The sequence below is a fragment of the Ambystoma mexicanum genome, chromosome 2p (genome assembly GCF_040938575.1).
Source record: "Ambystoma mexicanum isolate Mex_15411 chromosome 2p, UKY_AmexF1_1, whole genome shotgun sequence".
Classification (NCBI taxonomy): domain Eukaryota; kingdom Metazoa; phylum Chordata; class Amphibia; order Caudata; family Ambystomatidae; genus Ambystoma; species Ambystoma mexicanum.
Genome location: NC_090923.1, coordinates 169,476,704 through 169,488,799, shown reverse-complemented (window position 1 = coordinate 169,488,799; position 12,096 = coordinate 169,476,704). Strand labels below are relative to the sequence as shown.

Below are 12,096 nucleotides of genomic sequence, written 5' to 3'. Positions count from 1 at the left end.
GGCCATCAACTCTTGGGTCAGCATTGTAAGGGGTATGCAACCCGACCCCCTCGAACTTTTCCCTGACTTTGGAACATTCAAAATGTTCCAAATCCTCGCCTCCTCTCGACAGTGATTTGAATTGCTTTGGTTTTGTTTCCAGCCCTGTCTTCTGCCACCGGCCTCTGGGCTTCTCCCTGCTTTCTCAGAAGCTCACCAGGCCATCATTACCTTGGCGAGAACCGTCCGGCTTCAGCTTTACCAGTCCTGTGGGCTGCAGCCATTGCCTTCTCTCTACATGAGCTGCCATGTATTGCCTCCCTGTTCACTGGTTCCCAGCCTTTCCATCCTCTCACCAGATGTTCCCAGCCGATGCTTTCTGTTTCCAGGGGTTCCCAGCCCGTCACCTCCTCTCCCTGGGGATCACGCCCATGACTGACAGCCCGCGGTGTCACTCACCGTCTGTTGCGGGCTCCAGCGGTTGTTATCTCACCAATGGGGATGCTGAACTCCCGGCGGCTCAGGCTCTTCCCCTCTCAGCCTGGCACTGCAGCAGCCGCTGCTCCGGGAGACCACGCCCTCCGGCCTGTCACTGAACGCGATGGCGTCAATGCGCACAGCCAGGACTGCCATGGACATAGAAAGGGGGTGCCGCTGCGAAGCACACGCGAATAGAGCTGCCATCTTTGTATGAAAATATGAATCTTCCAATGAAATGTTAAGTAATACATTTGAGCTAATCTACCAAACGTTAACTTAATAAAACTATTATTTTATAGAAGTCTACAAATATTCTAGATAACTCCTTCTTTTGGGTGGTATATATTATCATATTTTACAAAATATATAACATTAGCTTATAGTAACAGTATTATTATTCTTTTATTAAGTGCCTATCGTATGAACCGCATTTGGCATTTCGTTTGATGAAACGGATAACTATGCTCTTGTGAGACGGCTAGCCCGTTCTTGCTTTAAACACTGGAGGCGTTGCTGCTCCTAACTGACGTTCGTGTCTGTGTGGGATTCACTCGGTAGTGGGCGTGGTCATGAAAGTAAAAATTGTGGCACGAGTTAGGTCCGCCTTCTGCATCAGGTAAAAATAAAGTCCCAAAGACTTTAGATCTAGTACTTGGGGATCTGTGTGAAAGAAGGTCGCGATAAACCGGTGTTAACACGTGCATGACTCCCCTTTCTATTTTGGAGGGAGGCTGCCGGTTTCTTTGATGAAAATCTTGCTATTGTTCATGTTTTTACTTTCTCCTTAATAAAATATTCCTCACTCCACATTCATTTTTCATACTTCCTTTCTCATGACACATGTCTGTGACCCAGTGTTTGGGTCCCCATAAAGAGTTTTTAAAATGCAGACATTATAATGGACTACTACATTTATAGGAGTGAAATTATAGGTGCAGAAAAAGGAGCTTTTGAAACAAAATCTGTAGGAATCTTAACGTTTTAAAAATAGTAATTAGCATAATGAGGACATCACAGGAAATTATGTCATATCAACTTGACCTTATGGCATCATAGGAAATTACTTAACTTGACATATGGCCTTGAAGAGATCGCAGGAAAGGACTGCCTGTTATCTGACCCATCATGACAAAGAAATTTACCAAAGGCAGACATGCCAACATTCTGACTCACCTGGGCGGGGGATTTAATCAGAGAAATCAGGAGTCACACATTTTCCCATAGGGATGAATTGGGGCTAGAAGTATTTTAGGCGGAAGAATGTGAAAAATATCAAAATTTTTTCACGAACAGTCAGGAGTTTCCCGCCTAAATCGGGAGGGTTCTCATGTACGCAAAGGAATGACCTGTGAGCACTGTGACCAGCTTCTTCCTCATGAAAACATGTTTACCTCTTCAAACATACAATGAGGTGATAACACTTCTGCATATCCCAAGGGAAGGGACGGCCCCAAGGGCTCCTGCAAATGCAACTTGTAATGTGAGCACTGCAATGCATGTATTTAAAGCCCCAGAACGAACGTAATATAGAAACTATAAGTTACTCACTGTCCTTAGTCACCTTTCCTCCATACTGCATGGGCGTCCCTTCCAAGGGACGGGAGACAGAACCTTTTTCACCAGAAAAAACCTTCTTCCCCTTTAAATTTAGAGGCATGCGGGGGTGCGGCCCAGAGAGCATGCTCTGTCCTGACTCTGCCCTCCGGCGCCACACCTCAGTCTCCATTGACGCGTCGACAATAGATTTAACATTGCCTACTGACATCAGAATGATTAGGGGGGAGGTTGGTGGGACGTATGGAGGAAAGGGGACTAAGGACTAAGAGTACAAACACACACGCTTTTGGCGGGTGTCACCCGCCTTGTAAACAGCTGACTCACCCGCCAAGCCTCCAGCACGCCCATTAATTTCAATGGGCCTCTCACCCGCCAAAACAAAATCAGTTGTTTTCACCCGCCTTTGTGACACAAATGGTTAAGAGCTATGCACTATGGTAAGTAACTTATAATTACTCTTACGTCCCGTCCCCTTTCCTCCATACTGCATGGGCGATTACAACTGAATGTATCCCCAGGGTGGAGAGGAGACCCTCCTTAAGCAAATAGGTTCCTGATAACCGTCTGTCCGAAAGCCGGCATCCAAACAGTAATGCTTGCAGAAAGCCGAGGGAGTGGCCCAAGTGGCCGCTCTGCTTATGACTTGCCAAGGGACATGGCGCTGGAATGCGATGGCCGTTGCCTTGGCCCTGACTGCGTGGGCATGCATGTTGGCCGGAAGCGGCTTGTGCTGGCCCTCGTACGCCTCTTTGATGGCCGAGACCATCCAGCGGGATATGGAAGCCTTGGAGGCCTGATAGCCTGGTCTTGAGCCTCCGAAATGGCCGGCCACCATGGAGCTATTAGAATGATGTTGAGTTGGCAAGACTATGATTTTGCAAATTACTCTGTGAATCAGTGGAGTGGGCGGGAAGGCGTAAACCTCCATGCTGTTCCACTGAAGCCGAAGTGCATCGCCCAAGGAGCCGGGGACCTGTCCCTGCCAGGAGGCGAACTGAGGGCACTTATTGTTGTGCCAGGTGGCAAAGAGATCCACCTGGGGATGACCCCACCTGTTGAAGATCTCCTGAATAACGAGGTTGTTTAGCTGCCACTCGTAATTGTCCGCTCCCAGCCTGCTGAGCCTGTCCGCCTCCAGGTTGGATTCCCTCGGGAGGTGGACATCCATGAGGTAGATGTCGTTTTCCAGGGCCCACTCCCACATGCTAATTGCCAGTCTGCACTGAGGAGGGGATCTGGTGCCTCCCTGCTTGTTGACATGGTACACGCTGGTCGAGTTGTCTGTCTGGATGAGGACAACCTTGACCCTGAAAAGTGGTAGGAATGGCCTGAGCACTAGCCAAATGGCGTTCAGCTCTAGCCAATTGATGTGGTATTCCTGCTCCTGTCGAGTCCAGGGCCGTGGACCGAGAGATCGTCCAGGGTGGCTCCTCCGCCCTTGAGCGAGGAATCCGTGGTGACGGTGGCCTGCGGGGTGGGCAGCCGAAAGGGCTTGCCCGTCCGTGGGTTGCAGCCCCTGGCCCACCATATTAGGCCCGGGTGGAGAGATGGAGGAACGTAGATCATCTCGAACTGAGAGCCCCGCTCTTGGTTCCATGAGGCCGCGAAGTGCAGCTGAATCCTCCTCATCCTCAATCTCGTGTGCAGAACGGCTAATAGGACCGCCGCCAATAGACCCAGGAGATGTTGGTACCACCATGCCGAGGTCACCTCTCTGCTGCGGTCCGACGGAAAAACCTTCTAGGAGCATGTGTCCCAGATGAGGCCCAAGAATGTCAGAGTCAGCGTGGGTTGCAGCTGTGACTTCTTGAAATTGAGCAAGAAGCCCAGATCGTGTTCATAAGGGCATGGGAAGAGTGGTGAACCGCTTCCAGAGATGTAGCCCTGACGAGCCAGATTCTCAGGAGGTGACTTCTGTAAGAGCTCCCTCCAACTGGCTAGTCTGTTCTTCAGTGCTTTCGAGGACACGCTGTACAGGTTTGCCAACCGTGGTCTGGGCCAAGGCAACGTAGGCAGAGGGCGTGGTGATCTGTAGTTGGGAAGAGCCTGTTGCAGGATGGGCACCTGCTGAACCCTGTGGAAGTCGATATGCGCCATGGTGGAGCGTGACGCCTGAGGACTGAGTACCTGAATGATAAAAAGACAAAAAAAGACAAAGAGAAGAAGTATCTACGTGTGGAATTACATGACTGAAGTCAAACCCAGGAGCGCAGGTGAATTCGGCCCATACCCATTGATGCGGAAAAGGGGACTGAGGTGTGAAGCTGAAGGGCGGAGTCATAGCAGCGAATGCTCCCTGGGCCACACCCCCGCACACCTCTAAATTCAAAAGGGAAGAAGGTTTTTTCTGGTGAAAAAGGTTCCGTCTCACGTCCCTCGGAAGGGACGCCCATGTAGTATGGAGGGAAGGGGACGGGATGTAAAAGTAAGAAATATATTTTTGTTTTATATTGTTTTATGAGATTGCTGACTGGCAACATGGGGCAGCTGCTGGCGTCCCCCCTTCAACTGTGAAGTAGGAGGCCCGAGGGTCCCGAGACCACCCTTCCACCCTCTGAAGTTCAGGACGAGATGAAAGGCCAGAAACGCCTACAGCCATCCATCCTATTTTGGACAGATTCAAGTGCACCAATGATTGACAAACACACTGAAAGGTATCCTCTCAGCAAACCACACAGACCGAATCCTATGCAAATCTTTCCATGTGTAGGAGAAGAGCCCGTGATCGTGGACAGGGATGCCTATACGGACAGCCTCGACTGAGCACCAAAAAGCCATGGTACTGACGTCATTAGTGACACCACGACATAGCAGCATTAGACATGAAGCACATGTGCAGTCCAGTTTCTTATGAATGGTATTGTCCTGTTTGCACCATACTGATGCATATAGTTATTCCATGAACTGATATCTACTTCTTGTTTGTGATATCTGTGTTATAGAACATTCCTCTTCAAGGTGAGAACGAAAGTAGTCAATCTACACATTTGTAAATTTCGCAAAAATAATGTATTCCATGATCTTCACTCTTAACTCTCTACACGTGTTTCCCCTTCTTGAGATCAGACGGCTCATCAGGAGAGTGTCTTAACATTCTTTTTTAGTTGTAGTTTTGCAGAAATATTTTTCTTTGGTTGGTTGTGGTTTTTTCAACTTTTGTCAAGAATTTCCAAGTTAGAAGTTCTTAGCTTCTAAGTCCAAAAAGTTTCAATCATTGGAGCCTAGGTTTCTAGTTGAACCTTTGAGATTATGAGGATACAGTTGTCCTCTGGTTGATGCAGCCGATCTGTTGCAGTCCGCACTGCACCAAATAAACACACACTCGTATACATGAAGAACACGAGCGTACAATTCTATAGCTAGAGGACAGATATATATACATACTGTCAATGCTTTTATTATTTTGTCATTAGCCAAATGCAGTAACACAGAACCGTAAGGCACAAGAGATCCTGAGCAAGCTTGCTGATGCTTAAAGCTTATAGTCGTGTGGACATACAGAAGTATATATGTAACCTGATCAAACCACAAATAGCTAACTCATAGGGAACGTAGTATACCATGGACAATGTAGACACCGCATTATAAGGTTTAGGAAAATTGCAGCAGGCCTCAATCCACTGAGAAAGAGACAAGCAGAGCTGACTAAGGCTACACAGAGCGCAAGACGCGGGAGACAGGCCCACAGCTAACGTCAGAGATATGAAGGGACTTTCCAATCCCCAAACGACAAAGGGACCAGCTGCAGAGAAACGGAATACATCCTCATAATTATGAGCTTCAGAGCTCAAATTCATGGTCTCTAAACACGTGATGCAGCCAAACAAGACAATGGACAGTCATCCACGGTGAGAAAGAGGAGCCGATCCCAGCCAACCAGATGCAGACTGCAACAAGTGAGAATATTCTCATAGGCAAAGGTGGTATACACAAGTTACAATACAGACACATAATCGTTCCCATCACATTGAATAGGTGCACGGCGAGCTGAGAACTCGATCGAGTCCCAGACCTGGGGCATCAGCTCTGACCAATCACAGTTTAGTATTCCTGGGGTGGATGGCAGAGGGCAAGAACCAATGGTAAGCCCCCTACTCTGCAACAATGTAATAGATAGTTTGTGGGGATGGGACAGGCCAGCCACCTGACATGCGAGGACATGCGAGGACCAGTAGAATAACACTGATACGGTCCATTATTGGTAGTAGAGACCCTCAGTATCCTATCCCTCCTAGCAATAGGTTTTTATGGGAAGGGCACCGAGTGATGACGTACGAATTATAGAAAACAGGCCTGTGCGCCGTGGAGCCGCGAGGCGTACCTGAATCTTGCTGTGTTCGTGTACTGGTCTCTGTTGGTTTTATGTGCAAATAAACTGCAGTTTGTACTTTCTGTCTGACTGCGTCCTCCGTTTATTCTGGGGAGGGTGTTAGGTCTTCAAGGTCCGCGGCCCCCGCATCACTCTGGCATACCTGGGAGTCCTGAGAAGGCAACTAAAATCCGGCTCTTCAGGTAAGCAACACAGCTAAGCTAAGCCAGACACCACCTCGTAATCTCACTGCATATTTTGAACGTTTTTCTAACGCGCAAATCACATTTTTTAACATCTCGAGCTCATCATGGCTACATCTGACCTGATATTGTCAAATCACCCTGCCATCACCCAATTTAGGCACTTGAACTCCTAAAAAATTCACATCCATACGTAATTACACCTGTATTTTTGAAATACAAATTAAGTCTGTTTAATGCATGTACCATGCCGTGCCGACCAATTACTGTCCGATTCACGTGCGAGGCACTTAGAGGGCTTCTACTCCAGCCCAACACCACACGTTCACCGGCACCACCTGATTTATCCCTGCTCTTCACGCAAAATTCTGTAGGCACAACCACAAAAGAATTCACTTTTCCATTACCAACTAGAAGCTGATTTTCTCCACTTCTTCCTGACACATCAACCATGGCTATCTTTCTAACCTGAACAAGCCTCAAACATCACAGCAATTGTCTCCTGTGAAAGAGTTCCAGCACCATCGCTAGAACACATACCTACACAATAAGGTATGCTCCACACTACTATTTTTAAGTTATGTATGATCCTCCATTCTATCCAGGTAACTTACTGTTACCCTTTTCCCTGTAGATTCTTTGCTACAGACGCCTGCACCACTTAAGGGGCTTTCCTGATACCACTTTGTGTTCAACCGTTGATAGAATACAGGTAGGCTTTCAGAGCGCAGTTCGTTTATACACAGAATACCCTCTGTGTGGTCACCTCTTTTCTGACACACACCCCACTTTTTGTCACCTGTCTCCATAGGCGTTCACCAGGCCAAACCACATCCTGATGACAGTTCGGACCCTTCATCTGTGAACATTTTAAAACCAGTGAAGGCTGACTAGATCCCGAACCAGAAACACCTGCATAAATATGTGTCGACTGCAATAACATACCACTAGTCTAACAGTAGTATTTGAAATCCACGCTATATATATATATATGCTACTAACACTCACTTAACCAACTGTGATGCAACAACTGTGATGCAACAACAGTTTGTCACCTGCCAAATGAGGCTCATATGTGATTCTTTCAAGTTTGTTTCTATGTTTTTTCTGTTGTGAACCTATTATTTTTTAAAATGTGTGTCCGAATCTATGAATACATTTAAGTATTATCTAGCCCTTTTCTAACCTATCTGTGACCCTTAATGGCTAGTATTCGCAAACTAGCTCACTGCCTCTTCTAACCCTACTTCCTCTACACGATTGACCAGGGGTAGCTGTTGACTCTCCCCCCTTTTTTCTTGTTTATACCTGGGAGTCCTACATAACAAGTTGGTAGCAGAGCTGATGGTTCACTGCGTCAGTCCGGCACAAAGTCGCCTCCTTTGCCGTGGAACCTGAAAGGCGGCAGGACTCTTGCATATTTCAAGAAAGACGGGGAGAACGTACCCGTGGAAAGGCCGTCAAGAGCCAGCTTGGAGAATATCCTGCCCAAAGTCAGTGAGGTGTCCAGCAAGACCAGGAAGGGGAAGTGGCAGCCTTGGTGGACACAGCAGCCAAGCAGCGCCACCAGACCACAGAGTGTAAGTATTGACCCAGTCACACAGCAACTGTAGGTGTAGGGGAGGGTAGCGAGTATTGTGGAGTATTGTTTAGCACTGTTGAGTATCATTAAAGTTTTGTCTAGCATTGTCAACTTAGTAGGGACAGGAGCGGAGGTAGACGTCATTGCTTGTAGGTAGGGCATATTCGAGTTTAGAGGTAAACGGTTCTGGTGAATAACCTAGATTATTGACTCGAGGGCACGGATGACAGAAGTTATGTAAATGGGTGGATTTCCTGTGGGTTGAGCGTTATAGCTCGGGTCAGAGATGACAGTATCCCCGTAAGAATTAGCAGGGCAGCTGGCCTAGATTGTGGAAGGTGAGTCAACTGGTTTAGTCTCCTGGAGTGAGCCATTTTGCACGCAAGATTGTGGGTGTGCCTGAGGAGGCCGTGAAATTGTTAAGGGGTGGTGCATGGAGCACACCTGACAGGTTGTTGACCAAGAGAGGTACGTAGCAAATTGATAACAGCGTAATTACATTGTGTTTTACCCTTAACAGTGGACTGTCGAAATCCTTGATTTGAGGTCAGGTAAACACAACAGCAATTTACCAAGTGAAGTGCAGAGGGGACACGCCCCTACAGCACATGTGCAAGACACTCCCACTCTATAAAGAGGAAGAGGAGGCAACTAAGGCACTGGAGAGTCTGAAGGGGAGCAACAAAGCATTGGATTGGGGTGGGATAAAGGAGGAAACGGACAGAAAGGAGAAGGAAAGAGAGGAGAGGTTAGAGAGAGAGGACAGGGAGAGGAGAAACTAGAGAGAGGACTGGGAGAGGAGAAGAGAGGAGGAAAAGGAGCAGGCACGGAGAGAAAGAGAAGAAAGGATAAAAAGAGATCATAGAAAAGGAAGCCAGAGGGACAGGAGCAGCGGGACAGAAGGATAAGAGTAGAAGAGATTGAGAGGCGTAGGGAGATAGCTGAGCAGGAAAAACACAACTTGATTGAGAGGGAACAAAGGAAATTGCGGGTGGATAGATTGTCAAGGGAACGCACACACAAGGAGTAGGACGAGTGATCAATAAGGGCGGGAAAGACACAATGGAAAGCGGATCGGGAAACAACAGCCTTGAGTGGGACAGACGGGCAGGGCCGGACAGCACAACCTCACGGGAATAGAGTACAACAGACCGGGACAGAACAGGCCTAGTGGCCTGGCAGCAGATACGACTTGAGAGCAGGACCTGCTCCAGCAGTGGGGTTAGGGGGGCCAGGCCCACCCAGAGCCAGCCTCTGCACCCCCCAGAAAGGAGGCCGTGTCAATGTTGTTATACACCACTTGTAACCGAGGGAGTGGCGGGTGGATGTCACTCTAAACATTCAGCGGCAACCTCAGAGACATGATTCTGAGAGGATTTGTTTTCTTGCCCTAGACAATGATTTATGCCCCACAGCCATGAAAATACAAATGACCAGGGAGATGGAGGACCATTCACACCTCTATGTGAGGTAGCACACTTATTCAAGCAGGCTGCCTACAACTATTTTCTCAAACCTAAAATCACAATTTTGGTTTCTGTAATTTAAAGTGTGTTTGTTTTTTTTGGGAATATAGTGGTTTTCACACCATGCTTAATAAAAATGTTTAACTATATAAAACAATAAATAACAGGTAAAAATGCTTGAACACATATTTCTTCAAGAAGGTGCGTCAACTGACAGGGGGCCCTTACAAATTTCATTCAAAGTATATATTCTGCTGCATTAACAAGTTGAGTATAAGTGAAAAGATAAGGTTGGTAGTAACAAACATTTAATTCTGAAGGGGAGAGTGTAGTCAAATCAAAAAGTGATAGATGCAATGCTTTGAATTAAACATTACCACTACAGCAACATTCCACGCCATAATTCTGTAGTATGCCTGTGCGATTAGAGAAGGGGACAAGCCATTAGCAAATTACTTTTTGTGCTGCAACCAAAAGGTGCAGTTGAATCTCAATTGCTAGGCCGTGTTGCATCTGCACTGGAACACAAGCAACCAAATAAATTCATTGGCCTGTGGTCTAGCAGTTTTGGAAGGGCTTCTGACACTAGTGACAGGGCCAAGACTGATATGCAAACAAAGCTATAGAAGGTTGGCCAGAGCAATGACGGTGGTTCTAATTGATTCAGAGACTTTTTACCTATTAGGTACAACCAGAACGCATGCTGTGGAACACAGATAGGATGCCAATAAAATGTGAGGAGAAACACACATCCTATGGTCTGACTGGTCCTTTGCCCACCTAATGAGTAGCCATGGATATGTTAATGACTCACCACCAAAACCTAACCTTTCTAGAACTATTTGAGCAAGCTCTATCACAAAGTAACACCAAACGTGTTGCTGTATAGGGCCTGGTAGTGTTATATCTAAGCATTCTTTTGAGTGTTTAATAACCTCTGTAAATGAGCTCCCGGTGTAGTAAAATTCTCTTAATGTGTGTCTTCAGCCAATTGATTTTATAAGCAATATATTTATCAGTGCCTCTGTGACTTGCACCAAAGTCCTGTCTTAAACAAGCAATCACAAACCCAGCAGTTTTGGCATGCGTATAGGTATTAGCAGACATGTGCCATGCCATCATATGTCCAGTTACTGACACCATTTTCCAGCTTTTCCCATTTTATGACCAGGTGGTACCATTATGGCAGTGCCTGGAAAATGCCTAATCAAAAGCCCAAGCGGTTGGCTAGGCCAATGTATGTTGCCTTGAGTTTGTCTCCCTAAGTGAACGTGTATATGCCCAGATGTGGGTGTCTTTCTTGCTACGCCTATGGAACCAAGCTGCACCTCACTGAGCTGGTCCAGCAAGGCCCACCTGAAAATGATAAGGCTAGGTTGGCAAGTATTGACCAGTTTCAGATCTTCTCATGCATACTTACCAGGCGGGCTCCGAGCTAAAGAGAATGTATCTTTGTTTGGAAGCCTAGTCTACTCTGCCAAAACGTTTCATAATTCAAACTGATAAGTACTGACTTGATAACCTTATTCTGTTTGAGTAACTTTAGAGAGTTTGCATTGAAACAGAATATCTCGTGTGTTGTGGGATTTGTTTGGAAAGTATGATGTAAATCCTGGGTGCTGGGTGTTTAGGTAGTGCCGGAAATTAAACATGAAAACATGTAAAATAACAAAAAAGAAGAGCGTTTTCTATAATATTACGGGCAAAGAATAAAAGGTGTACATCTTTTATAACTAAAAGGCAGTAATTAAATATTTTCTAAAGAGTGCATTCTGAGGTGGATTTAACATTTGGACATGGGACAAATGCCAATGCCCCCCCCCTGCTCTACTCTCTCCCCTCAAATACAAACAGCCAGGGCTGAACAGACCTTACCAGTGAGATCTTATTTTTTTAACGTGTCTCACAGGCAGATTATCTACTACAGGAAGTGATTAGAGATGAGAAAAGGTAAAAAAGCAGTGGCCATTGCTGTGGCACTTAAAAAGAAATATATAGGGTTTTAAGAAGCTATTTAAGTGTGATTGTTGGGTGTTTAGTAATTAAGGGATACCGAACAAGCTGTGTGAAACAATAGTCTTTTAATGCATTTCATTTCACTTTGTGTCAGTATGAGATGGTTTGTAAGTTCTCATTAATTGCTATTAATTGGAGCTTGTAGGCTTCCATTCAGGATGGGGAAAATAAAGCTATAGTCATAGGGGATAATTTTTAAGGTCAAACAGAGTGGAAGAAGTGGCGCTAAATGCATTTAGATCCATATTATGGAGAATTCTCATACATGTGCTAATTCCCTTCACCTTAGAAACCCCCCAGCAACTTTTCTGGATTTTGAGGACTTGATTTTATTTACCTGGAGAGAGTGTGAGCTTTTTTTCCCACTCTCTCATGTATGTTGATGTGTGTTTTACTCTTGTGTTCTTTGATTATGGAGTTTTAGACAACTCCATGGGAATCATCTTTTCATGTGTGTCACACAGCAACCTCGGTGCAGCGACACAGGGAAGCCTTTTAGGCTCT

At 46.2% G+C, this 12,096-nt stretch overlaps 1 protein-coding gene across 9 annotated transcripts in view; it reads right to left on the bottom strand.

Moving 5' to 3' along the window:
• The window catches only part of TMCC1 (transmembrane and coiled-coil domain family 1), a 987,752-nt gene extending 987,188 nt beyond the window's left edge, over nt 1-564 (bottom strand). For 5 of the 9 annotated variants that reach the window (XM_069643431.1, XM_069643429.1, XM_069643438.1 and 2 more), the window contains exon 1: nt 439-564. The gene's annotated coding sequence lies outside the window, so the exon portion shown is untranslated. Of the gene's footprint in view, nt 1-210 lie in introns of all 9 variants that reach the window. The other 4 variants (XM_069643435.1, XM_069643434.1, XM_069643436.1 and 1 more) reach the window with 4 other exon arrangements.
• Nucleotides 565-12,096: the final 11,532 nt, after the last annotated feature.